General features: G+C 38.0%; 1 protein-coding gene across 5 annotated transcripts in view; it reads right to left on the bottom strand.

Annotated features, from left to right (window-relative positions):
• MPP7 (MAGUK p55 scaffold protein 7) overlaps positions 1–26,471 on the bottom strand; it is a 246,332-nt gene that overhangs the window by 186,621 nt on the left and 33,240 nt on the right. Inside the window, exon 2 of one of the 5 annotated variants that reach the window (XM_053922894.2) lies at positions 23,712–23,812. The exons of the other annotated variants lie outside the window; for them this stretch is intronic. The gene's annotated coding sequence lies outside the window, so the exon portion shown is untranslated. The remainder of the gene's footprint in view (positions 1–23,711; positions 23,813–26,471) is intronic. 5 annotated transcript variants of the gene reach the window in all.

The raw sequence follows: 26,471 nt of genomic DNA, 5'->3' as shown, positions 1-26,471 counted from the left end.
TAATGCATTTTCCCCAGTTCTCTATAAGGCAAATTCAATAATTTAAAAGCATATTTTAACATGTATTAACAGAAAAAACAGACATTGTAAACACCCGAAAAACTGCCTCACTTTAATTCTAAAGCCTTTAAATTGATGATTCGTATTACAGAATAATAAATGAGCTTGCCAAATCTCACTGGAAAAGGTCCAAACTGTAAAATTCTATTAGAGCCTTCTAAATTAGCATTTTAATTGTCAAAGTGAAGGTCCGTAGGAGAAATTCACATCAAATAGACTACCTTAGACCAGACTATCTGGTGCGATCTCTTGAATTTTGTGTTCTAGTATCACAAAAGATGACAGAGTTAAAATATGCCTCTAAATCCGTATGGAGAGGAGTGTTAATTAAAATGAGGGTAGTAACTTTAAATACCAAATAAAAATATAAATCACTAAGTTAGAAATGAAAAAAATAAGAGAAAAAGACAAAGCAAAGTTTAATCAATGGCCATTTCTGAAGCTGTTTTCTCCAATAATTTTAAAAAGCAACCCTGCTTTTATAAATTATTCTAACAATCTGGATTAAGAGTCAACTACATAAAAAGTGTCCCTAAATTTAAACACAAAGAAAGTCAAAAACAGACCATAAATAATTTTAAAAATGCATTCAATTAGTAATTTTTGTTTTGCTACTAAGAAAAAAGGAGAAGAGGGTTAGAATTGTAAAGTGTATCCACACACATTTCTACCATTAGGGCCGTGTGTGTGTGTGTGTGTGTGTGTGTGTGTGCGCGCAGGTGGTTATTATGTGTGTCTGTATTTAAGCTCTTTATGCCATAACTTCAAATTTGTAGGGTACAGTTTGCATAACTACAGAAATACATACACCATGCAAACTAGTTTCTTCATCTCTTAAAAAACATACAGGGTTTCACTTTTATAAGCCACAAACACCGTATAAGCAAACTTACATCAAACATTCTATTAATACTAAGGCAACCTTACACTCTATATCCAAACATCCTTCTGAGTTGATATTGTTGCTGTACATATATCCCGTATATGTAAAGCTTTAGCATTTCTCTTTTTTTATTTCATAATGAACACTCAAGGTTGAATTTTTCCAAAGTCATATATTTAAGAAATATAGGCTACAATCTAATCATCTTCTCAGAACATATATAAGTATAATAAAAAAATAAATGGTTTGATATAATCCCTACCACTAAAATGTTCAAGATTTTGTAAAACAGAGCAGAGTTGCGGGGTTTAAGTTTCAAATTGAGCTAAATTATTGTAGTAATCATGGGTTTTTTGGCTAAATTTATTGAAAATGCATTGGAATTTGTCAGAACCCAGCCATAATTATCACTGACTGTTGTATGGAATCGATTTTCTACAACGCAAAAATACCAGCTGTTACAGTATGTCCTGAGAGGGATTACCGAATATTCTTAAATTGAAGTTCAATCCATCTTTCCATAAAAAAGAGAGAGCCAGGAACATAACAGCGGTATCAAGTGCACCTGAAGCATTTACAATACCCAACAGAACTATTACAACCCTCCTTTAAAAGGCTTATTTTTGAAATTTCATTATTCCAGTTGTACCTTGCTTCTATATATCACACTGTATCAGGTTCTTCTGGCACCTATCATGTGGAAACAGTGAAATATGTGAAGGTCTGCGAGCTTACAATGTCCGATTTCCAACAGCCCTGGGTAACCCTTAGGGCTCCCGTGGCATTCATGACACCTAGTGGTCAATTCCAGGAGTGCAAGTGTTTGTAGCAAAGTTTTGTTTGCAGTAAAGCAAATACTGTCTTAATTGCACCCAGTGAAATAGTCATCAGCAAAGAAAAAAAAATGCATACGCACACTACGAAAGAAACACACCCTCTGCCTGAGTGTCTCCTCTCCTGCCAATACTCACTACACGACACTACTTCATTTCTGACACCAGAAATTGCTTCATGGTTTTCACACATCGAGCAATTCTATGCCATCAGCAACTGTCCTACAATTCAACCCAATTTTTAAATATATTTTTTATTGTTTTTCAAGTCCAGTTGTCTCCATTTTTCCCACCCCCTACTGTCCCACCCACCCCCACCTCCCACCCTCGATCCTACTCCCCTTTGGCTTTGTCCATGGGTACTTTAAACATGTTCCTTGCCTACCCTTCCCTTTCTTTCCCCCGTTATCCTCCTCTCCCCTCCCCTCTGGTTATCAAATCAGTCTGTTCTTTATTCCAATGTCTATGTGTGTATTTTGCTTACTTGTTTGTTTTGCCAATCAGGTCAACTTTGACACTCTCTACCTGGAGACAGCATCGGATTTCACAGGTTAAAGACTCAGTCCCACGAGACTACCCTCCCCCTTCAGATGTCCATCTAAAGTCCAGGTGTCACCTGTGCTTCTAATCAATTACCTATAAACCAGAGGTTCCCGAAACTCCATCCTTGGGCTTGATTAACTTGCTAGAGCCGTTCAAAGAACTCAGGAAAACATTTACTTCCTAGTTTGCCAGTTTATTATAAAAGGGCACACTCGGGCACAACCAGTGCTGAAGAGACACATAGGGCAAAGTATGTGGGAAGGGGCTTTAACAATCTGGTCCCTTTGCATCACTGGCCATTGGCAACTGACTGAACCTACAGCCACTCTCAAGTGGGAGTGGGGCTGAAAGTTTAGCCCCTGGCAACCAGCCTGCATCCTTAGAGGCTTCCTAAAAGTCACCTCATTAACATAAACTGAGGTGTGGTTGAACAAGCCACCTTTATCACTCTTACTGCTTAGGATATTCCAAGGGTTTTAGGAGCTCTGTGCCAAAAAACTGAGGAAGAATAAATATATTTCTTATTTTAAATATTATTACACACACCTAATTCAGATGAACAAAAAGGCAAGTACTGGACCCCATTTCCAAACACATTTCCTCTCGAGTTGGGGAGACTATTCGAGAATATGAAAACTTTTAATTGTCATCATAAATATTTAATAACTATACTAACATCCTATCATCTCAAGACATCGTAACTATACCCAGTAATCCAACTGTAGATTAGTTCACCAGACACAAATACTCTAAACTTTAGTTACATTTTCAAAATGCAACAGAGGCCCTAGTTGGGTGGCTCAGCTGGTTGGAGTGTTGTCCCGTACCACAGAAAGTTTCCAATTTGATCCCAGGTCCTAGGTTGCGGGTTCCATCCCCATCAAGATGTGTATGGGAGACATCACACAGAGGTCTTTCCCTCTGTCTCTCTCCTTTCTTTTCTCTCCATAATCAATAAGCATATCTTCAGGTGAGATTTTTTAATGCAACAGAGCAAAGAAATAACACAAATGAAAATAAACTCTTTTTACAAATCTAATACCAAATATTTTTAAGCTCAATTTTTAAAATCTGAGGATTTTTTAAAAGCTGAAAGACTGATTATGTTAGCAAATGCATGAAGCAAACTGGTATCTGTTAACATTATTCAAACCTTCATAAAAGAAAATAAAAGAGGCAATATGTAGCTAAGTGGTATAAACATGCTTATGTGAGGTCTGTCCAGAAAGTACCCAGCCATGTGCTATGAAAAAAAGACATTTACTGAAAAAGCTACAAGAACCATTGTACACAGGACAATGGAGCCTCAGTCCCCTTCAAAGGAGGCACCTTGGGACCTCACACAGTTCTCCCCATTGCCATCACCTGCCCCTTCACATTTTCCTGAATCTCATTGATGGTCTGAAATCTCTTCCCTTTCAAAGGTGATTTTAGTTTTGGAAAACCCAGAAGTCCCAGGGTGCCAAATCTGGGCTGTTAGGGGGGCTGAGTCACCTGGGTGATTTGATGTTTTTGCAAAAAAACCTTGCACAACACATGATGCATGAACAGGCACGTTGTTGTGATGAAGCTGCCAATCACCAGTTGCCCAAAGCTGCAGCCTTCTGAATCATCCAAATAGTTTCTGCAACTTAATGCAAAATCTGATGCAGATTCATTGCTCTACTTGCACAGTCATTTTGAATGTGACAGCCACACAGTACACACGCTCACTCAATGGTATCTACTGCCCCCACTAACTAGTACAGTGAAGCCGTCATTGTTCACGCATGTGCATTCCAGTCCACTCTCCTTGGCTGCCAGGCTACATGAATGTCACACAAACTGTTCTCGTTATATAAACAATGGCTGGACTTTTCCTAGACAGATCCTCGTATAAAAAGGCATTTCTCCTAGCAATTCTCAAAGAGTGGTCTGCAGACCCTTATGGACTCCAAAATCCTCTCAGAGGGGTCCATGAGGTGAAATTGTTTTCATTAAAATACTTCTTAATATCTTAATAGTATATTAATATGTTAGTATATTAATTGTGACTATTAATATATTGACAGTATTTTAATATTTTTAACCTTTTAATAAAAATAAAATGTCATTTGCTTTTGGCACTGTGTCTACATTTACACCAATGATGAAAAGCTATGGTGGCCAAAATGAAATTATTCCTCCTTGTATCCTTTACTACCAAGCACACTCATTTTAAAGAGAAAAAAAGTTCACTTTAGAATGTCCTTAATGAAGCAATAAAAATTAATAATAAACTGACTTTCTTATTACAAGTTGCCAAGAGCACTTTCTTTTCAACATCTTGCTCTGCAGCCTCCTTGGCTCCTTTTGCCTGGCGCCAACGAGCTGGGTGGCAGCACAGGCCGTGCGAAGACTGGCGGATGTCTTGAAGCTGTTCCCCTCTATGAGGGCCCCGGTTTGCCCCTTCTTGTAGACATTCCGTATGGGCATAACTGGTCCTGCCAGCTGCGTGGGTAACTGAGTTCTTCAGCAGCAGAGGGTCTATGTTTCATCCACTCAACTACTGATGGTCAGTCACTTGGGCTGCTTTAAAATTTTGACTATTGTAAATAATGCTGCAATGAACATAGAGGTGCATAGATTTTTTCGAATTCGTGTTTCAGGTATCTTCAGATAAATTCCCAAGAAGGGGAATTGCTTCATGATGAGGTAGTTCCATTTTTATTTTTTTCAGGAAACAGCACACTGCTTTCAAAGGTGGATGTACCCATCTGTATTCCCACCAACAGTGCATGAGGGTTCCACTTTCTGCACTTTATCCTCACCAGCACTTGTTGTTTGATTTATTGATGATAGCCATTCTGACAGGTGTGAGGTGATATATCTTCATTTGCATTTTTCTGATAATTAGTGATACTGAGCATCTTTTCATATATCTATTGACCACCTGTATATCCTCTTTGGAGAAGTGTCTATTCAGGTCCTTTGCCCAGTTTTTAACTGGATAGTTTGATTTTGGGAGGAAGGTATTAAATTTTAAAACTTCATTATAAAGTTTGGATACTAATGCCTTATCAGACGGATCAGCAAATAAGTTCTACCATTCAGTGAGTTGTCTTATCATTTGTTGATGGTTTCTTTTGCTGTGCAAAAACTTTTTAGTTTGATTTAGTCCCATTTATCTTTTCTTTTGTTTCTCTTGCCTGCAGAGATATATCAGAAAAAATGCAGCTGTAAGAAATATCCAAGATTTTACTGCCTATGTTTTCTTCTATGGTTTTATGGTTTTGAGTCAAACATTTAAGTCTTTAAACCATTTTGAGTTCATTCTGGTGTGTATGGTGTAAGAAGGTGGTCTAGTTTCATTTTTTTGCACATATTCATACAATTTTGCCAGCACCATTTATAGGGTAACCTATCTTTAGCCCATTGTATGTTTTAGCCTCCTCTGCCAAATATTAATTGACTATAAAGGTGTGGGTTTATTTCCAGGCTCTCTATTCTGTTCCATTGATCTGTGTCTGTTTTTATAACAATACCATGCTATTTTGATTACTATGGCAGTGAAGTACAGTTTGATATTAGGTAGCGTGATTCCTCCAACTTTGTTCTTCTTTCTCAACATCACTGTTGGTCTTCTCTGGCCCCACATAAATTTTTGGAATATTTGTTCTAGTTCTGTGAAATACACCATTGGTATCTTGATAGGAATTGCATTGAATCTGTAGATTGCTTAGGGTTGTATGGATATCTTAATGATGTTAATTCTTCCTATCTATGAAAACGGTATATACTTCTACTTATTTGTATCTTCTTCAGTTTCTTCAGTGTCTTATAAATTTCCAAGTTCAGGTTTCTTACATTCTTGCTTAAGTTTATTCCTAGGTATTTTATTCTTTTTGAAGCAATTATGAATGGAATTGTTTCCTTAATTTCCCTTTCTGATAGTCCATTATTGTTGTGTAAAAATACAACTGATTTCTGGGTATTAATTTTTTATCTGCTACTTTACTGAATTCATTTATCAGTTCTAGTAGTTTTTAAGTGGAATCTTCAGGGTTCCCTACATATGGCATCCTGTCTTCTGCAAATAATACAGTTTTACTTCTCCCTTTCAAATTTGGATGTTTTTTATTTCTTCTTCTTGTCTGATTGCTGTGGCTAGGACTTCCAGTACTATGCTGAATCAGAGAAGTGAAAGTGGACATCCCTGTCTTCTTCCTAATCATAAGGGGAACACTTGTAGTTTTTGCCTGTTGAGTATAACATTGGCTGTGGGTTTGTCATATATGACCTTTATTACCTCAATGAATGTTCCCTCTATTCCCACGTTGCTGAACATTTTTATCATAAATGAGTGCTGGATTTTATCAAATGTTTTTTCTGCATCTATTGACACAATCATAAGGTTTTTATCCTTCAATTTTGTTTGTGTGGTATATCACGTTTATTGATTTGCAGATATTGCACCAACCTTGTGTCCCCAGAATGAATCCCACTTGGTCATAGTGCATGATCTTTTTTATATATTGCAGCATTCAGTTTCCTAAGATTTTGTTGAGGATGTTAGCATCTATGTTCATCAGGGATTCTGGCCTGTACTTTTTCTTTGTAGTGTCTTAGGTTTTGAAATTAGGATAATGCTGGCCTTGTGAAATGAGCACAGGAATCTTTCCTCCCCTTGGATATTTTGAAATAGTTTGACAAGAAGTGTTAGGTCTTCTCTGAATGTGGTAAAATTCACAGTGAAGCCATCAGATGCAGAGGTTTTGTTTGTTGGGAGTTTTTTGGTTACTGCTTCAATTTCACTGGTTTAATCATTCTGATTCTTCCTGATTTAGTTTTGGAAGTTTGTATGTTTCTATAAGTTTATCCATTTCATCCAGATTGTCCAATTTGTTGGCTTACAGTTGCTCATATTTTCTTACAATCCTTTGTATTTCTTTGATATCAGTTATTACCTCTCTTTCTGATTTTACTTATTTAGGTCCTCTTTCTCTTTTTCTTGATGAGTCTGGTTAATCAAGATTTGTCAATCTTTTTTAGCTTTTTTATCTTTTCAAAGAGAAGCTCTTGGGTTCATTGATTATTTGTATTGTTTTTTTAGATTATTTCATTTATTTCTGCTCTGATTTTTATTATTTCCTTCTTTCTACAAACTTTGGGCTTTGTTATTCTTTTTCAAGTTCTTTTAAGTGTAAAGTTAGAGTGTGTGTTTGAGTTTTTTCTTGTTTCTTGACATAGTCTTGTAATGCTATGAATTTCCCTCTAAGGACTGCTTTCCCTGTGTCCCACAGATTTTGGGTTGTTGTGTTCTCATTTTCATTGGTTTCAAGGTATCTTAATTTCCTTCTTGATCTCATTGTTATCTCATTCATTGTTTAGTAATGTTATTTAGCTTTCATGTCTTTGTATGTTTTTTACTTTTCTTCTTGTTATTGATTTCTTATTGGTCAGAGAAGATGCTTGATATGATTTTCATCTTCTTAAACTTTTTGAGACTTGTTTTGTTTCCTAATATGTGGTTATTCTAGAAAATGTTCCATGTGTACTAAAAAAAATGTATTTCTGCTGCTTTGGGGTGAAATGCTCTGGAGATGTCAATTAAATGCAATTGATCTAGTGTGTCATTTAAGGGCATCATCTCCTTGTTGATTTTCTGTCTGAAAGACCTGTGTACTGATGTGAATGGGGTGTTAAAGTGCCCTACTGTGACTGTATTTCTGTCAGTCTCTCCCTTAATGTCCATCAAGATTTGCTTTACATATTTAGGGACTCCTATTTTGGGTGCATAAACGTTTACTAGGGTTATATCTTCTTGTTGGATTGTTCTCATTTGTAAGTATTGTTACCCCAACTTTTTTTTTCCTTTCCATTCGTATGAGATCTTTTCATTCCTTTACTTTTAGTCTTTGCGTATCTTTCAACCTGAGTTGGGTCTCCTGAAGACACCACACACACACACACACACATACACACACACACGTGTGTGTGTATGTGTGTGTCTTGTTTTCATATCTATTCAGCTACCCAATGTCTTTTCATTCGGACACTTAAGCCATTTATATTTAAAGTAATTATTGATATATATGTATTAAAGCAGGCCCTTTAACATTCTTGTAATACTGGTTTGGTGGTACCAAATTCCTTTAGCTTTTTCTTGTATGGGAAGCTCTTTATCTCCACTTCAGTTCTAAACGATAGCTTTGATGGGTAGAGTAGTCTTGGTTGTAGGTCCTTGCTTTTCATCACTTTGAATATGTCTTGCCAATCCCTTCTGGCCTGAAATGTTTTTGGTGAGAAATCAGATGTCAGTATTACTGGTGGTCCCTGTAGGTAACTAACTGCCTTTTTTCTTCAGGCTTTTAAGATTCTCTCTTGTCTTTAAGTTTGGCCATTTCAATTATGATGTGGCTTGGTGTGGGCTCTTTGGGCCTATCTTGTTTGGGACTCTGTGCTTCCTGGACCTGTGTGTCTACTTTCTTCACTAGGTTAGGGAAGTTTTCAGCCATTATTTCTTCAAATAACTTCTCTATCCCCTCTCTCTCTCTTATCCTTCTGGTAACCCTATAATGAGCATGCTGTTACTCTTTATGTTGTCCCAAAGGTCCCTTAAACTGAGCTCATTTTTCTTGATTCTTTTTTCTTTTTGCTGTTCTGAATGGATATTTTTTTTCTACCTTGTCTTCCAAATCATTCATTTGATCCTCTGCTTCATCTAACCTACTTTTTATTCCTTCCAGTGTGTTATTTATCTCAGATATTACATTCTTTATACCTGAGTGGTCCTTCTTTTATGGTTTCTATGTCCTTTTTCATGATGTTCAGCATCCCTATAACCATTACTTTGAACTCAGTATCTGATAAATTGCTTGCCTCCACTTCATTGTGCTCTGCCTCTGAAGAATTCTCTTGTTCTTTTGGGGGCCTGTTTCTTTGTCTTTCCATTTTGGCTGCCTCTTTGTGTTTGCTTGTACGTATTAGGTAGATCTGCAAAGACTGGTTCGGGCCTATGTCAGATGCTGCCTGCAACTGGCTCTAGGCAACTTGTTTGAAGCTATCAGCAATGCACAGCTTGCAGTTCCCTCTGCTGAGACTGAGTCCATGTGGAAAGGACCAAGCTGAGCACATAGGCCAGCTTTTACTAGTCCTGGTCCCAGATGCAGGTCAGCAAAAGTCTCAAAGCACCCAGATATCCACCTCCACTAGTAGGCTGCCTGCTAGGCTTAGTCACTGAAAGAGCCTTTGGCTGTACACCTCAGCAGGGCTTAAGTTCCCACAAGGTGGGGCAAAAGGGATTCCTGTGGGTGGGGCTGCTAACTGCCCCCAGGTTGATGCCACATGAAGGGGAGTGCTCTGCCAGAGAAAGATGGCTTCTGCACTAAGGGGAATGACTTGGCACAGGTTTCCTGGCTAATGACCTTTCAGCTCTCTAACCAGAGCCACCAACCCCAGAGTCTCCTCATGCAGCTCTAGTCTGCTCTGCCCTTCCTCCAACAGAGCCCAGGGTAAGTGGATGCCAACAAATTATTTTGCATTAACCCTTTAAGAGGGTGGCTACACCTCTAGTTGTCTCTCCCTGGCAGACAGGAACCTCACTGCTTTTTACAGTCAGATGCTATGTGGGTGCCTTTCCCAGGTCTGGTGCTCTAGGCTGGGAAACCCAGCTTGGGGTTTAGACCCCACACTTCTCAGTGGGAACCTTCCACAGTTGAGCTATGTCTCCAGGACTTTAGCTGCCACCTGTTAGAGTGCAACCAGCCCCTCACACCTCCACACTTCCTACCAGTCTTGATGTGGTTTCTTCTCTAAGTCCTTAGTTATAAGGCTTCTCTCCAGCTAGTCTTCAGTTGGCTATTCAGGATGACTTTTCTATAATTTAGTTGTAATTCCAGTTCAGTGCTGTGAGGAGATTAGATAGTGTAGCTCCACCCGCCATCTTGCGTCCTCACAAGAATATTTAAAACACGCACTACCTGACTATTTAGTCAGGTCACTGACCTCTTTCCCCTAGGTTGTTAAATAAGAAAATGACAACAGCCAACACAGCAATAGCTATGCAGTATGAACAAATCAAAATTATATTTGTTGTCATATATTTGTTGTCAGATTGGCAAAAAAATATATTTTGGTGTGCCACAGAATTTTAATCATCAGTTTATGTGTGCTATGAGATAAGGTTCAAAATTGCTGCCCCTAAGTATCCATCTTTGGACTGCTGTGTGATGAAACGGGCAGTGCAGAGGAGATGCTGCCGCTGCAAACCAAATGAGGGCGGTCTCAAAGAAAAGCACCTGCGGGAGGGTTTTTGTAGACTCGACCAGTCATTTTCTTCCCGTTTTATACTTGAAACCAACAACTGAAAGATAAATTATTCAGCCTATTCAGATTAATCAGGTTTGAGAATCTGGCAAACATTTTCTTGAAAATGAATGAAGAGTCTGAGACTTCAAAGTAAATTGACAATATGTGTTGCTAATGATGAGACACATAAGCTTGAAATACAAGCTTTCAAGCAAAAGAGAGAATTTCATAAAACGAGCATCCACAAGCCATCTTTGCTTTGCAAGATACCATATTAACTGAGAAATGCAAATATGCTGGGTCAAAGGGTAGTTCCATTTTTAGTTTTCTGAGGAAATTCTGGAATTATACCCTGAGAACCCTGAAACACCAATCCAAAAGAACCTATGCACCCCAATATTCACAGCAGCACAATTTACAATAGCCAAGTACTGGAAGCAACCTAAGTGCCCACCAGCAAATGAGTGGATCCAAAAACTATGGTATATTTACACAATGGAATTATATGCAGCAGAGAGAAAGAAGGAGCTTATATATACCCTTTGCAACAGCATGGATGGAACTGGAAAGCATTATGCTAAGTGAAATAAGCCAGACGGTGTGGGACAAATACCGTATGATCTCACCTTTAACTGGAACATAATCAACAGAAGAAAAAAGCAAACAAAATATAACCAGAGACACTGAAGTTAAGAACAATCTAACAATAGCCAGGGGGGAATGGGGAGGGGACAGTGGGGAAAGGGGATTACAGGAACTAGTATAAAGGACATATGGACAAAATCAAGGGGGAGGGTGGAGGTGGGGGAGGGAGGGGGGTTCGGCTGGGGTGGGGTGGAGGGATGGGGAGAAAAGCATTCAACTGTAATTGAATAACATTAAAAAAAAGGGAAAGAAATGCAAATATGCTGGGACCCAGTTCCCACTCTGCATAGGTTCTACTGGCCTCCCAAAGGCTCTTCTGAGATCAGTGGTGATATTAATAAATGTGATTCTTGTCATATTGTGCCAGCATTTAGTTAGTGTACCAGTATTTCAAAACTATCAATGCATATCAGAAAATCATGCATAAATAAAAGATTCATTCAAAGTATAAAATAAATCAACAGATTTTAAAGCTCCAATATAATAAATTTATTGATTGATATACAGGGTGGGGCAAAAGTAGGTTTACAGTTGTTCGTATGGGAAATAATACAATAAATTAATAAATAATACAAGAATAAGTTGTTTTGCATACTCACAACTGTAAACCTGCTCTTGCCCCACTCTGCATTTCCAGATTCCACATTGTAACTCCCTCTAAGAAACAATCACGCAACAAGTTTTGGTGTTGTATCAAAAAAATATCCACAATTAACTGAACAGGCCATTACAAGATGCCTCCATTTTCCAACTACAGATCTGTCTGAGGTTGGATTTTTTCATTGCCTTCAACCAAAACAGAGAGCAACAAATTGAAAGTATACACCAATATGAGAATGTAACTGTTTTCAATTATGCCAGGCATCAGAGAAATTCCCAACTAAATAATAAGTTTGTTTTTGGGAACAAAGGTATTTTTCATAAAAGTGTTATTTATGTTAACATGTCACAAGTTTATTGTTAATTTTAAAGAATTGAAATAATTTTTAATTTTGCAGTTGTAATTTCCAATATCAATATAATCCACATAAACCACATTTTGTTTGGATTTTCAGTAATTTTTAAGAGTGCAAAAAGGTCCAGAAAACCTGAAAGTTGAGAACTGCTATTCTAAGCCAGGGTGGGCAAACATTTTCTGCACAAGGCAGACAGTAAACATTTTAGGCTTTGTGGTTCACGTGATCTCTGTCTCAACAGAGACAATACGTGAAAGGATATGACTGTGTTCTCCTAATACTTTATTCCCAGGAACAGGTAGAGGGCCAGGTGTTCTGACCACTATTCTATACCATTACACCTTATCTGCTAGAGGCTTATGGATCTAAAAGTAGTATATTTTCCAGTGACATTTGTACTGGTTATTATTTAAATATTCAAAGAAAGTTTAAATTTTTTCAATTTTTTATTATGCAGAAATATATACAAAATGATATATAATTTTAAACTATGTAGTCCCTAATCATAAACAAAATCCCATTTCAATTTTGTCTAGCCCAAGAACCTTAGAATTTGTCACTAAACATAGAAAATTAAAAATAAGTTTTACCCCTGGCAACATTTTAGGGCACTCTCATTAAGAAAATATGCTTTATACAACCAAACACAAAAAAGAATCTTAGATTTTAAAAAAGAAAGGGGGGGAATCATGTGTGATGCAAACATCCCACATTTTATAAACTCAGCAGGGCTCAATTATTATATAATATAAAACTCACAGACCTCCTTTCCACAAATGGAAATAAAAATACCAAAGCAATGAAAAACAAGAATCCCACTGAAAGTATCCTATAAAACTTAAAAAAAAAAAAAAAGACTTAAAAGAGCAAACAAGAGAAGTGCTGCTTTGTAATCCCCAGGTTAAGACACCCAGGCATGAAGGCTGCTAGGAAAGTCTGCAAGGAGCCCTAGCCCACTTGCCCAAGTAACCATGACATGAGTTCATTAGGGCCTTCCCCTGGGCAGTGCTCTGAGTAGGAAGATACACACTGTCACTCCCACAGTCACTCAGTCACTCAATTGTCCCTTGTCTGGGAGCACAGGTGTAATGAATGACCTGCATGCACCAGCAATGACCTCCTTCCTGACTATGCAAACCATCTACAACAGTTAGTGCACTGGGACCCAGGGCTTCTTCTCAGACTGTCCTCAAGCAAAGCCAGCAGCGTTCGCTAGTGCTGGGCACCTCCCTCACCCCTCGAAGTGGGACACTTCCCCCCTGATCATGATCTCCTTTTCATTGCATTCTTTACCACCCACTACTAAAGAGTCTTGGATCGTCTCCGAGGTTACACCATTCGCCATCAATGACCCACTTTGCCCCCTGTATTCTAACTCTTTCTTTCAATTGTTGGGAACAGGAGAGAATAACTTCTTCATTACATTTTCCTTGACTAATTCTGAATTCTAAATCCATCCCAGCATTCCACCAGCATTCCCTCATGTCCTCTCTATTGGAAAAACCAATCATGTAATCATTTTTGATAATTAAGATATATTAATGTGATTTAAATTTTTGTTGGGCTTACATCCCCCACTGGATTTCCTTTAGGGTGAAATCCGTATCATCATATGTCCCTAAAAATGACATAATGGCCTCTGTTCAGAAGTACTTCTACATGTGACCAACTCCAGCCTTCCAGGAGGTCCCTTTCCCTTTGAGGTCAGAGTAACCTCATTACTTCACTTATGGGGAGACAGCCCTGGCTAATGAAAAAAGCACATACTTGGAAATGAGACAGACCAGCTCTGGCTTACTGACCCCATGATTTTAGCCAGGCTATTTAATGAAATGAGATTAAATGTAATGACATAAGTAAAACACCTAACCTAGAGTAGCCAATCAACACATGACAGCTTATACTAACACTTTTCAACCCCATTTTCATCACTCTCTATTTCTCACTTCCTCCAATTTGCATATTTTTAAGAGCTCCTGCATTGAAAAGAATAAGGTCTTTTATGGGAGACAGACCAGTCTCTTGATTTTACCACTTACTACAGGCATAACTTACAAGGTATGAGACCTTGGAAAACCAAATAAAATAATGTTTATTTATATACATAATGTCATTATATATTTATAATATATGTACACGTATATATTAGGGGAAGATGACATTGAGTGAACACAATTTCTGAGACTCAAGATGCAGTTTCATTTAATTCTCAAGATGATCCTATAATATAATCACTACTACCACCATCTTACAGATGAGGAATCTGAATTTTAAGCAACTTGCCCTGAGCCCACAGTCTGAAGGGATTCTAATGTCAGCATGCCTAATGACTACACTATAACCACGCTACACAATGTTACCTTTAACCCAGTTTTCTCAGGTATCAAAAGGAAGGAATATCTATGACTCATTCACTTCTTGTGATGGCTGAATGCAACAATGCACTTAAGGCACTGAAGACATACCAGATGCTCAAATGTTAGCTCCCTCCTCACAACACTTTTCCCCTAATGTCCTTGTCTTATCTTACCCTGTTTGTTTACAAATAAGAAAACTGCCCATTTCATATCCACATCCTCCAGTATGCACGTTAGTTGTGTGACTTCTCTGATAGACCCCAAATCTCAGGCAGATTTGGAAAACAATTTCTCAGCCTTCAATCCACTGATTTTTTTTTGAACACTTGAGACCACATCCACAAAATCCATACTCTATAAAAGCCAGAGATAGTTCCAAAACCTCCGGTCACATCTTGCCAGGTGGCCAGGGACTGTTTCCCTACGTTCTACACAGTTATAGTAAATTATGGAGTATGTCAGAAGCTCAAGAACATAACTCAGAATCTACGGAATCTTTCTTATGAACAAAATGTCACCACCAAATTAACCTCAAATCATAGTAATTTCAAATTGTCATGAGAAGCCTGAAAGTAAATCAGCTAATGAAGCAAGTCTTATTAAAATTAAGTTTCACTGTCTATTCAAATTAGCATGCATAAAGATAAAATGTTTATTAAAGAGCTAAATTTAACATTAAATTATAACAGAGTTACCAGAAGTATACCCCTTTGGCAATAAGCCTCTAACAGAATAAAATCTAAATAAATCCAAAATAAAGGAAAACTGAAAATCCACAAACACATTAAAATTAAGCAATATACTCTGAAATAACCAATGAGCCAAAGAGGAAATCAATGAAAATGAAAAAAACATATCAAATCTTAAGGGATGTAGTAAAGCATTGCTAAGAGGGAATTCACAGCCGTGAACACTTATATTAAAAAAGAAGAAAAATCTAAAATCAATAACTCAATTTTATAAAACAAGGAACTGAAAAAGAACAAAGTTGAAAGAGGAAGGAAATAATAAAGACTACAGCAGAAATAAATGCAAGAGAGGAAAAAATAATGAAACTAAAAGTTGGGGGTTTTTTTCAAAAGATAAAAAAAAAACCTGACATCCTTAGCCAGACTAAGGGGAAAAAAAGGAGAGAAAACTCAAATAACTGAAATCAGAAGTGAAAAGAGAGACATTTCAATTGACGCCACAGAACTAACAAGGATTACAACAGACTACCAACAAGTGTACACCAACAAGTTGGATAACCTAGAAGAAATGAATAAATTCCTAGAAACATATAATCTACCAAGACTGAATTATAACAAAATTTAAAACTCTAAAAAGACCTATAACAAATAAGGAGATAGAAACAATCACCAAAAAACTCCCAACAAAGAAAAGCCCAGGACCAGATGACTTCACTGGAGAATACTACTATTAAAGAATTAACAGCAAACCTCCTTAAATTCTTCCCCCAAATTTAAGAGGTGGGAACACTGCCAAGCTCCACCTATGAGGCTAGCATCACCCTGAAACCAAAGCTAAACAGAAACACTAGAAGAAAACTACAGACCAACATCCCTGATAAATTGTGATTTAAAATCCTCTAACAATTCTATCAAAACAAATTCAACAGCACATTGAAAGGATCTATATACAATTACCAAGTGGGATTTATCACTGGGATGCAAGTATGATTCAACACAGGAAAATCAATCAATGTGCTACCCCACATTAACAGAATGAAGAACAAAACCATGTGACCATCTCAATTCACACAGAAAAACAGGTGACTAAATCAATACCTTTCACAACTAAAACACTCAATAAACTAGGAATAGAAGGAAACTACTTCAACATAATAAAGACCACATATGAAAAGCCCACAGCTAACATATTCAATGGTAAAAGATTGAAAGCTTTTCCTCTAAGGTGACGAACAAAGCAATGATGCCCACTCTCCCCACTTCTATTCAACACAGTAAATAAAAGTTGTAGCCTATGCAACTAGGCAACAAAAAGAAATAAGAGACATGCAAAGTGGGAAGGAAGAAATAAAAGTATCTCTATTCACAGATGACATTACATGATCTTATATGCAGAAAACCTTAAAGAGACCACAAAAAAAATATTAGAATTTCTAAACAAATTCAGCAAAATTGCAGGATACAAAAATCCATTGAGTTTCCATACACAAACAGCAAGCAATTCAAAAAAGGAAATTAAGGGAACAATCACATTCACAGTAGCACCTTAAAGAATGAAATATTCAAGAATAAACTCAACCAAGAAGGCTGAAAGAATTCCACACTGAAAATCTACAAGACATCGCTGAAAGAAATTAACACAAATAAATGGAAAGACATTCTGTGTTCACAGACCAGAAGATTTAAAATTGTGAAAAGATCCATATTGCCCAAAGCAATCTACAGATTCAATGCAATCCTTGTCAAAAAAAAAATCCCAGTAACATTTTTTGCAAAAATAGAAAAACTATGCTACAATTCACAGGGAATCTCAAGGGACCCTGAAAATCTAAAAAAAACCTTGAAAAAGAAGAAAAAAGTTGGAAGTCTCACACTTCCTAATTCCAAAATATATTGCAAAGCTACAGTAATCAAAACAGACTGGTATTGGCATAAAGACAGACATACAGGCCAATAAAACAGAATAGTAAGCCTGGGGCAGGTGGGCAGGGAGAACCCTCACTCCGTCCAATGATCTTCAACGAAGTTGCCATGACAACTCAATGGGGAAAGAACAGTCTTTAACAAATGGTGTTAAGAAAACTGGATATCCATAAGCAAAAGAACTATGTTGGACCCATATGATACACCATGCCCAAAAATTAACACTAAATAGATAAAATCCTAAATGTAATACCTAAAACTATAAAACTCCTAAAAGAAAACATATGGGAAAAATTTCATGACTTTGAATTTGGTCATAATATCTTGGATATGAAACCAAAAGCAAAAGAAACAAAAGTAAAAATAGACAAATGGGACTATAAAAAACTTTAAAATCTTCTGCAAAACAAAGGAAACAATCAACAGAGTGAAAAGAGGACCTGCAGAATGCGATATTTACAAATCATATCTTAGCAGGGGTTAATATCCAGAATACACAATGAGCTCCTACAACTCAATGACAACCACAAAAATGAATGAAAAATGAACTGACAACCTCAAGAGACATTTTTCCAAAAAGCACATGCCAACAAGCATATGAAAAGATGTTCAACATTTTTAATTATTAGAAAAAGTGCAAATCAAAATGGGACATCACCTCACACCCATTTGTTTATTAGGTACAGAGTTTCAGTTTTTCAGTTCTGGAGAGCCTATGACAATGTGAATATATTTAAGACTACTGAACTGTCACTCAAAAGGGTTAATAAATATGGTGATTTTTATACTATGTGCTTTTACCACAATTACTTTATAAAATGAGTGCAACACTTGAAGACAAAGGAAGAAAGGAAATTATTACAAACTACTAGTCAGAATAGTTGCCCAGTAACCTGAGATTATTATCAAAGATGGGAAATCTTAATTGTAGCAACAAGCAAAGTGATTTAAGCAGCAGTTACGAATACAAGCCAGCCTTTATAGTAGGGTGTGTAGAGCTGTCTTGGAAATCAAACCTGAAGCACATAAATCACTGCTGTATTTAGAAGCACAAATAAACACTTTGTCAGAGGGGAGGTACTAACACCAGCCAATTATGCTATACATTTGGGGTACAATAAATGGTTTTAACTATCACTGCCAATTATGAATGACAACCCAATTGCCATACCAAAGAATATAATGTAGTGAACTTAACAGTACTCTTTTTTTTTTTGGAAATTTTTCTATGTGTGTTTAGACAATGGTATTACCCTAAAAATGTTTCTGTTGTTGCAATTGTTTGCTACTGAAGCACAACCCAGCCCATTTTGATTGACACACATCATTTGAAAAACTCAATGGTCTCATTTTTAAATAACGTAAGTCATTTACTCTAAGTATATACATTGCTATTTCCTGGGTACTAATTGATATTGTGTGATTCAACACAACAGTTCCTAAAACTGCAGCTTCCTCACAACATCTGCAATGGATCTGGGTATTTATAAACATGGTCTCATGTGTTTACTGAGTAGGTAACAGAAATCACACAACTTGCCCAGCTTTTTCAGTTTCTCGGGCCCTACAACATAGCTATCAAAAAATAAGCCTACTGAAAATCAGTTCTTCTTGTGTCATATTCTGTCATAATGTCAAAGTGAACAGTATTTTCTCACTAAGGACAGCACTAAAGAGGTAAACTAAATGCAATACACCATAGTTGTTGGTGCATATTTACATGTTTATTGTTTTAATTTTTTGTTTATTGATTTTAGAGCGAGAGAAACATCAATGTGTTGTTCCGCCTATTTATGATTCACTGGTTGATTCTTGCATGTGCTCTGACTGGAGGTCGAACCCACAACCTTTGATGTACAGAGACAATGCTCTAACTGGTCTATGCGGCCATATGTATTTTTTTAAAGCTATCATAGATAGCGATACAAGAAATATAAGAAATATGTAATCTAAAAGCACTGTTCACTTATGATACAAACAACTGTATACCGAGTGAGATTTTCGGCCTCGGCAGTCTGTCTTTCCATTCTTAAAGGAAGTCCTCACTTTCTAGCATAGGAGCTTAAGTTCCTATTGCCCAGATTTGAACATACTCTTCTGCTTTAATGATTTCCAAAGCTGAAATCAAAAGGGAATACTCTCTTTAAAGAGCAATTCAAAACCCTAATGTCATATTACACATAAAATAGTGAATCCTATATTAACTAAAAGAAAATTAGTCCTGTATTGGCCCTTCATGTATTAAATAGTAAAGAATCTCATATTTGAAGTCAGTTATACCCAAGAGTAACTTGAGAGCATTTCATTCTTCAGATACCTTTAAATGTTATTTTCTTCAACTATGTCAACACTCAAATTTCATTACTATTTATTGCTATAATCTATTGACTATACTCTGAAATTTTTAATTTGGATATCATAGCTCTGAGAAGGAGTGTTTTCCTTTCCAAAGTGAAACAAATGAATGGAAAAGGGAAAAGTTAACATTTCCAAGGTTGCATGTGAAGATGGAACAAAAATTAAGTTGCTAAGGAAAGTAACATGCCAACATTGTTCAAAAACCATGAGAAATGTTTACACAAAAGAGCATTTCACAGAACTGCACAAAGCCTTTTAGTGCACACACAGACACACGGTCTTATGCTAACACTGTCTGGAAAGATACAATGTGATAAGGTGAAACTTTGTAATTTATGTCAGGAAATCTTGGGTTACAGGAGGAATCAGACTGAAAAAAAATAAAACAGTGTATGCAGGGACAGAAAAAGAATATTAAAGGCCATATGGAAGCCGGCTGTAAATCACGTCCTATGCATACGTTCTTGAGAGGAGACAGGCCCACACAAGAAATGGCAAATGACGCAACCTCCGTGCCTGTCAACACAGCTACAGTGGCTCAGGTTTCACACGTCTTCCCACAAATGGCGTCTTAGAGGAGTCCCTTGGCCTCCCTTTCTAAAATTTCCATGCACACACCCCGTCCTCATTTAATGGTTCTTCTTAGTGCTTATCACAATCAAATATGCTACAATGAAATATGTACATTTCATTGATCTTGTGCACTGTCTTCCCTACTCTAATATAAAACACACAAGCAGGGACTTTTGCCTGCGTTGCTCACTGTTGAATTCCTAGTGTCTTAGAACAGTGCCTGCCATAATAACAAATGGCTCTGAAAGTACCTGTTGAATGAACACTGAAATCTCTACCAAGTGTAGCTATGGTATGTCCCAAAAGATCTTATCTTCCCAAAGGAGGAAGAGTTACTGATCTCACTAACCATAGTGGAAAGTACTTACTAGACCGAAGGTATAGTAGGCAAATTCCCTACTAATCAAAGATATTAAATGGTCCGCATCTATGCTCAGTGCCCTCCAGCATTCCCAGCTCCCTGCCACCCCCCTTCCATCCCCATGGGAGGTAGAGCATACCAGTGCCAGTCGGCTTGCCTGTTGCTCACTCTCCATCACCCATGGGTTGGATTATGCTGGTGCTGCTTGCATAGAGGCTTTCTCACACAAACTTCCACCGATATGGGCCCCTGGCATGATCCAAGGGTCTGGCCCTTCTTCTTCCTTTGGGGAGAAGGCTGGCCAGCTCCTCTGCAATCCCATCTCTCCTCTCATGGAGAAGACTGGCATGGGCCATTGCCTCAGCCGAGAACACTATTCTCTTTATCCACTGTCGTATTTGACTTTTTTTCTGATCACAAATGTTTTCTAAGTTTTTATGTGAAATTTAATACCACTTACCATATATCCATCTCCTGAAAGTCTCAGAAAAAGAGGAGAAAAATACTATACAACCACAAATTACTAACAGTAAACCAAGACTTTTTGCCAATGTATATTCCCTTATTGGACACAAAAGAACCCAGTATCTTTACCCCCAAATCCTAACTTTCCTGATTTAAAAAAAATTTTATTGCTGTTCAAGTACAGTTTTTTTGCCTTTTCCTCCCATATCTCCCCCGCCACCCCTGCCACCCCACTGATTTTTCTTATCTTTCTGAATATCTCACCCCTGATGCCCTTATTTTGGAGAGATGCTTGCTGAAGTAACTAGGCATGTAGAGTAGTGGTATCTGCTACTTACTCTAAAATACTTCATAGATAGGTAGACAGGTAGGTGGACACACAGCAGGTAGGTAACACACATGGCAAGGCGTCACCAATTGCTGGATCTAAGGTGAGCATAGGGGCATTCATTGCACAGTTCTATTTTTACATACATTTAAAATTTCATGATAAGTTTTCGGAAAAGAACTTCCATATCTCCCAGCCTCTCCTACCTCAGAGTTATGTGTCTCTCTGGGGTCCTAAGCAGCCCACTTAGCAAAGGCAGTGACACTCAAAATGGTCTGTCCCCACCCCCAACCTCACCTGCACAGGGCCGCCAGCATCCTCTTTCTGAGCTACTTAAATGACTGCATTACTACTTTAAGTGAAGCTACAGATGACTCAACAGCACTATCATGATACAGTGAAAATTCCTTAAAATCATACATGCCCTCCCATCCTCTTTCATCACACACACACACACACACACACACACACACTGACACCCTCCCTCAATCTCTATGAAACTCCCAGCAGATCCCTGAACACATCCTGTCGCTTCATGCCTCTGTGTATTTGCTCCCTCAGTCCCTCCACGTGCTTCAAATGTGGGCGTAACCACATGTCTGTCACCACACTGCCCAATGAGGAGCAAGTAAGCAAAAAGGACCATCACATGAGCAACAGGAAAGTCTCAGTTATGCATTGATACACTCTCTTCTTCATACCTGGATAGTACTGTTCAGCAATTCCTTTCCAAATCAGCAGAGGGTGCCATAATTTCATTTTTAAAAAAGAAAATTAAAGTCATGCTAACAAAAGCAATTTTCAAGTTCAGATGGATGTGTTAAAGCCGTAAAAATAACTTTTCCCAGTTTTGAGATATAACTGATATCCATCACTGTGTAAGTTTAAAGTGTGTACGGCGTAATGGTTTGACTTACGTATATTGTGAAATGATTACCGCTATAAATTTAGTTAGCATCCATCTTCTTATGTAGACACAAAACGAGAAAGCAAAAGCAGAAAATAAAACTTACAGAGTTAACTGCAGTCATCATGCTATACATTGCAATCCCAGTACTTATGAATCCTTCATCTGGAAGCTTGTACCTTTTAACTTGCCCCTTCTTCTACTTCCCTGCCTCTGGTAACCACATATCTAATCTTTTTTTCTGTGAGTCAGGGTTTTTTTAATACATATATTTATATCTGTATATATATCTGTGTGTGTGCATATATGTATTTCTGTGTGTGTGTATATATATGTATACATTTCTAATAAATAAGGACTTCAAAATGAAAATAAACACCCATTATCAACATAAACAAAAATTTTTATTTTGTTTTACTCAATCCAATTTATTGTAGTCAATCCATTGGCTGTTATTTGAAACACGTGCCAGAAAGTTTCAGCTAGGCCTGCTTAAGCTAAGAGGACACACAAGACAGCCACCATGGTGAGAGAAACACAGATGGAAAGAGGCGCCTGATGGGCAGTAGCGCACACTGCACAGGGAGCCTGCACACACAAGCTGGAGAGCCTGAACAGGCGCATTTTACTTGGTCCTGCCATTGGAGCATCTATTATCGGCCCTTTACTTCTCTCCCTTATGATCTATCTGCATATTTTCTATTGATAAATTATACTCCTGACTTCCCAGATGCTGCTGAAGTGGGTGGCGCTCTTACTCCCACTTTACAAATAAAGAGGTTCAGAGGGCGCCTTCCTCCACTGAGAGTGGGAGACCGAGTGTCCTCCCCAGAGTCCGAGGGTCCTGTACCCCCTTTCCAGGACCATCAAGGCTACTTTAAAAAGAAACCACATGACCATACACCTTAAATTCTGGATGTGATTACACCATTTGAACGAACCATCTAACTTGTAGGGATTTACCCTAAAAAACTCACCAAACAAGTACGCAACAATGAATCCATCGTTTTAAATAAAACACCCTGGAAAACTGAAGTTTTTAATGGCAGTATCTTCCCTGTGGAGTTACTGCTTTGTTCCCCATCACAGGACCGACCCAGAACTGACTAATGCACAGCCATTCTGCCTTCCCTGTATCCCCACAAGTACATGCGCTCTCTATCCCCACCACCTCGTTACTGAAACTGTTGCAATTTATTTCACTCTTTGGCCTTCTGGTCTATACTTAACTAAGCTAGTTCCTAGTCCACTTTTTGTTTTGTTTTACAATTCCAAAAAGGTACTGACCACTAACAGTGACGGCAGTTTAAACAGCATGGTAGAGCTCCAAGTTTTTGGCACTTTCAAAATTAATCTCTACGTTTTGTGACTTAACTAATATACTGCATACAGTTATCAAATAATTATCAAATTCTTATGATCTTCATAGTACTATACCAGGCTATAAAAGGAAATTCCAAAGTACAATCATATTTAGATTTGATCAACTGAAAATCACTTCCAGTTCTCGAATTCTGAATCTATGAATGTAGATTCATTCTGTAGTTTTTTTACTCACTCACCTCAGGGACTCTGACGAGTAAACGAGGACGGCTCTCACTCCCAGTACTCTGAAGCAGGGCATTCCCTGCACAAACTGTAACCACTGCAGTCCCACCCTCACCTGAAAGGAGAGATGAGATTGGAAAAGACTGCAACCACCAGAGGACTTGGGAATTTAATAAGCTTTCTGTGAGGTATTAAAAATCTTGTGTTACTCAAACCTGGGTCATAAAACCAGGAGACTGGGATCAACTCTCACGCATTTAGCCTCCCCACCCAGGTCTTCCATTTTCCAGACACTCTGCCCCCAGTCACTGTTTTCTTTGATACATTAAAAAAATGTAAGAAATATATGTCTACACTGAATTGCAAATAAAAGCATGAAAAGAGGATCAGGCAAGATTTTTTTTTCCAAGTTGGCAAAGGCATCACTTAATAGAAAATTTAATTAACGCTTAGGACTACTTGAAATTTGAACCAATTTAGGTAATGATAAAAATGAATAATCTGACAATAAAAACTCCATTTTTTTAATATACCTTATTGATTATGCTATCACAGTTGTTCCAATCTTTCCCTTTTTGCCCCCTTCACCCGGTACACCCCCATTCCCTCTGGCAATCCCCTCGCCTTAGTTCATGTCTATCGGTCACGCTTAGAAGTTCTTCGGCTTCTCCATGTCCTATACTGTTCTTAACATCCCCATCTATTCTGTACCTACCAATTTATACTTCTTCATCCCTGCATCTTTTCGCCCCATTCTCCCCCTTCCTCCTCCCAACTGATAACCCTCCAAATGAATTCCAGATATGTTTGTCCCTGATATCTGTTCCTGTTCTGCTTGTTTGCTTAATTTGTTTTTAGATTCACTTGTTGATAGTTGTGATTTTATTGTCATTATAATTTCGTAGCTTAGATCTTTCTCTTAAGTAAGTCCTTTCAACTTACTATTATAATAGGACTTATAATAGTAAGTCCTATTATATTTCATATAATAATGGCTTGGTGATGATGAACATCTTTAACTTTACCTTGTCTGGAAAGTACTTTATCTGCCCTTTGATTCTTAATGATAGCTTTGCTGGACAGAGCAATCTTGGTTGTAGGTTCTTGCTTTTCATCACTTTGAATACGTCTTGCCAGTCCCTTCTAGCCTGCAAAGTTTCTTTGAGAAATCAGCTGACAATCTCATGGGAACTCCTTTGTAAATAACTCTCTGCTTTTCTCTTGCTGCTTTTAAGAGTCTCTTTATCTTTAACCTTTAGCTTTTTAATTATGATGTGTCTTGATGTGGTCCTCTTTGCATCCATCTTATTTGGGACTCTCTGTGCTTTCTGGACTTGCATGTCCATTTCCTTTGCCAAATTTGGGATGTTTTCTTTCATTATTTTCCCCCCAAATTTTTCAATTTCTTGCTCTTTCTCTTCTCCTTCTGGCACCACTGATTCGAATGTTGGTACATTTGAAGTTGTCCCAGAGGCTCCTTACCCTATCCTCGTTTTGGGGGGCTTCTTTTCTGTTCTTGTTGTTCTGTTTGAATGTTCTTTTCTTCCTTATGTTCCAAATCATTGATTTGATTCTTCACTTCATCCACTCCACTGCTGATTTCCTATAATTTTTTCTTTATTTCACTTAGAGTAACCTTCATTTCTGCCTGGTTCTTTTTTATGCTGTTGAAGTACCCAATGAGTTCCTGGAGCATCTTGACAACCAGTGGTTTTGAACTCTGCATCTGGCAGATTGCTTATTTCCATTTTGTTTAGTTCTTTTTCTGGAGTTCAATTCTTTCATTTGGGTCATATTCCTTTGTCCTCATTTTAGCAGCCTCCCTGTGTTTGTTTCTATGTATTAGGTAGAGCTTCTATACTCCCTGTCTTAGTAAAGTGGCCCACTGTAGAAAAGTGTACCAGTAAGTTGTATGGGGTAGAACCTTAGGTAATCATCAGTGTGGGGCAACCCATGTGAACCAGGTTGATGGAGTCTCTGATATTGTGTCATCATTTTGTGGCTCTGTGTGGGGGAAGGCTCAGAAAGGGGACAATGCCACTGCCTGTCCTCTGGGGTTTTGTCCAGGAGGAAGCTGTCCCCTGCAATTGCCCCTACGCCAGACACTTCCATTTCTCCCCGTATGCCACTGGTGCGCTTCCAGCTGCTGCCCTAGTGCTGGAGCCCAGGAGGAGTAAGTCTGTATAAGTCCTAAGCCCATTACAGGCCCTTTAAGAGGAGATGCCTGAGAATCCTGCAGTTTCTTCCACCGCTCCAACAACCTCTGGTTTTTACAGCCAGAAATTATGGGGACTTAACTTCCTGGCACTGAAACTCTGGGCTGGGATCCCTCACTCATGAGGCGTCCTTCCCAATTTTTATCCACCACATGTGGGCTCAGGACCACCCATTCCACATCTCCATGTCTCCACTCCTCCTGCTCATCTGGATGAACTTGATTTGTTTAATTCCTTGGTTGTCGAACTTCCACACAGTTCAATTTTATGATGATTTTGGGTGATAGTTGTTGTGCAGTTTAGTTGTAATTTTTGCTGTGATTGTGCAAGGAGGCAAACCATATTTACCTACACCTCCCGTTCTGACGGGAAGTCTCAAAAGCTCCATTTTGGACATACATGTCCGGGTGAAACTCCCACTCACCTAACAGCTGCAAATTCATTCTGGGTTTCCTAAAAAGAGTCTCTTCTTATCTGCATTTCTTTAAAGATTGGAGTGATTTTTTTTTAAATTTTTGGTAAAAGATAAACTGGGAAGGGAAAATGTCCTGAACTGCT

The sequence above is a fragment of the Desmodus rotundus genome, chromosome 4, assembly GCF_022682495.2.
Source record: "Desmodus rotundus isolate HL8 chromosome 4, HLdesRot8A.1, whole genome shotgun sequence".
NCBI classification, from domain to species: domain Eukaryota; kingdom Metazoa; phylum Chordata; class Mammalia; order Chiroptera; family Phyllostomidae; genus Desmodus; species Desmodus rotundus.
Note: the sequence above shows the minus strand (reverse complement) of the source record. Positions and strands in the feature narration are given on the sequence as shown.